The 2,962-nt window shown below is 53.9% G+C and overlaps 1 pseudogene; it reads left to right on the plus strand.

Moving 5' to 3' along the window:
- The first annotated feature begins 1,382 nt into the window (after positions 1-1,382).
- On the plus strand, positions 1,383-2,956 carry LOC112123523 (annotated as a pseudogene).
- The last annotated feature ends 6 nt before the right edge of the window (positions 2,957-2,962 follow it).

Below are 2,962 nucleotides of genomic sequence, written 5' to 3' on the forward strand. Positions count from 1 at the left end.
GGTTGGGGTGGGCTAGAGTGGATGTGGGTGGCAATGCCCTTCACTGACGTTTGGCCCTTTCCCCCACCATCATGACTGGGAGTGGTGCAGAGTGGTTGGTGTTATAGAGCTTATTCCTTCACCCTCTCACTTCCCTGGTCCTTCTCGCGTGAACAGAGAGCAACAATACCCGAAGTCCAAAGGTGCAAACAATTCGATGTTTATTGGGGTGAACTTCCAGCGAGCTTAAATCCAAGTTCCTTTTTCCTTATTTTCGAATCCCAACTTACTTCCTGTTTGCCCCTAATTTATATAGTAATATTCTCAGCTATACCTTAACCAATCATTTTACTGAAATCTATCTAACCAATCCTAACATAATTCTCTAACCAATTATATCCCACTACCCTAATTAACTTACACCTAGCAAAATTAATTATACAGTAGACAGAAACAATTAGAGAACCAGACAGTTTAACAATAGAAAGGTGAGGGCCATAAAAATAAAATGTACAGAAATGAGGGTTTCACAACCACAACTACTGAGAAGTGATTTCTTGCCAGACAGGATGCTATCAAACTACGTTTTCTTTAACCATCTTCATCTGGAGGTGATAGGCATCAGGGCTGCCCAGAGGATTCAGGGGGCCCGGGGCAAAGCAATTTCGGGGGCCCCATCCATAAAAAAAGTTGCAATACTATAGAATACTATATTCTTGTGGTGGCCCCTGTGGGGCCCAGGGCCTGGGCAAATTCCCCCCCCCCCCCCCCCCCCCCCCCCGGCATTATCACCCACCCTGATAGGAATACAATCCTGTCCTGATAATGCCTAACAGCCCAATAGCACCTTATTTCCATGTGACTAGTTTGGAATGTGAGGATGTGACCGTTCACTTCCCAGCTTATGGCTGCCCCTGCTGCGTAACCAAAGGCCTTCGCTTAAGAACAGGGCCTCAGACTGTCACAGGGGGAGAAGGCCCTTACACAGATTCTTTCTTTTATACCTCTATAACCAGCTAAATGATAAACATTTACCTAAATTCCTTAAGTATAGGCCTTTACAGGCAGGCCTGCATATCTGTATCCTAACAGTTGGGGTGGGCTAGAGTGGATGTGGGTGGCAATGCCCTTCACTGAAGTTTGGCCCTTTCCCCCACCATCATGACTGGGGCCGGGGGCCAAATCTGAGCAGCGCTGTAACCCGACAGGCCAGGTCTCAGTGCCCGGAGCGAGGCGTTGGGCCCAGCCCTGGGGGACAGGAGCCGCCATTGCAGGCAGAGGTTCACATCCCCAAAATAGTCACTGAGAAGTGGGGAAATCGCTCCGTCTGTGACATTTTTCCTTCCTTGACAAACCTGCAGCCCTAATGATGAGCTAATACCGGAATGGCCTCTGCTCTCTCCAGCAGGGCATGGGATCCTGGGAGAAACGAGGGGACAGTCTGAACGTGGGGAGAGCACAGAGGGAGAGCAGGATCCCACAGCCCACACGGGGATCAATATGCTGCATACCGTCCATCTCCTGGGTAGACTCAGCCAGAGACTCCCCATGGGCCGGCGTCCCCACCAGTGCATCGACTGCAGCAAGAGGTTCAGCAACCCCTCTGCACTGAAACAGCACCAGCGCACGCACACCGGGGAGCAGCCGTTCCGCTGTGCCAACTCTGGTCAGAGGTTCAACAGTGCCAGCACACTGACCCAGAATCAGCGCATGTGCATCAGGGAGCAGCCGTATCACTGTGCTGATTGTAACAAGGGTTTTGCACACAGCTCAAAGCTGAGAGTACATCAGCGCACGCATACTGGGGAGCGGCCATATCGCTGTGCTGACTGTGGAAAGGCCTTTGCGCAGATCTCAGATCTGAGATCACACCAGCACACGCACACTGGGGAGCGGCCGCACTGCTGTGCTGAGTGTGGCAAGGGCTTTGCATCGAGCTCAAATCTGAGTAGACATCAGCGTACACACACTGGGGAGCGGCCGCACTGCTGCGCTGACTGTGGCAAGGGCTTTGCACAGCTTGCACACCTGAGAAGACACCAGCGCGCACACACTGGGGAGCGGCCGCACCGCTGCACTGACTGTGGCAAGAGCTTTGCAGAGAGCTCAAAGCTGAGAACACACCAGCGCACGCACACCGGGGAACGGCCGCATCGCTGTGCTGACTGTGGCAAGGGCTACGCACAGATCGCACACCTCAGAATACACCAGCGCACACATACCGGGGAGCGGCCGTACTGCTGCACTGACTGTGGGAGGTGCTTTGCAACGAGCTCAACACTGAGAATACACGAGCGCCTGCACACAGGGGAGCGGCCGCACCACTGTACCGACTGTGGCAAAGACTTTGCACAGAGCTCAACCCTGAGAATGCACCACCGCATGCACACCGGGGTGCGGCCGCACCACTGTACCGACTGTGGCAAGAGCTTTGCAGAGAGCTCAAAGCTGAGAATACATCAGCGCACGCACACTGGGGAACGGCCGTATCGCTGCACGGACTGCGGAAAGGGCTATGTACAGATTGCACACCTCAGAATACACCAGCGCATGCACACCGGGGAGCGGCCGTATCGCTGTGACGATTGCAGTAAAAGCTTTACCAATGCCAGTGCGCTGACCAAACATCAGCGCGCACACATACCGGGGAGCAGCTGTACCGTTGTGCCAACTGTGGTAAGATGTTCAACAATGCCAACAAGCTGACCCAGCACCAGTGCATGCACATCGAGGAACGGCCATTCCAATGCAGAAAGAGTTTGCACAGAGCTAATACCTGAGAATACACCAGTGCATTCACAGCGGGGAGCGGCTTTACAGGTGTGCTGACTGTGGCAAATGCTTTGCTCACTTGGGCAACCTCACCTGGCACCAGTTGACTCACCAACGCCCCTCTGCCACTGCCAGAGCCCAAGGGGCTTCTGGCAGCTGGCGGGCCTGGCACAGTGCCAGCAGAATCAGACCAGGGAGTGGTCCTGTCCCC

The sequence above is a fragment of the Terrapene carolina genome, unplaced genomic scaffold (assembly GCF_002925995.2).
Source record: "Terrapene carolina triunguis isolate 2854851 unplaced genomic scaffold, T_m_triunguis-2.0 Scaffold17750, whole genome shotgun sequence".
Classification (NCBI taxonomy): domain Eukaryota; kingdom Metazoa; phylum Chordata; order Testudines; family Emydidae; genus Terrapene; species Terrapene triunguis.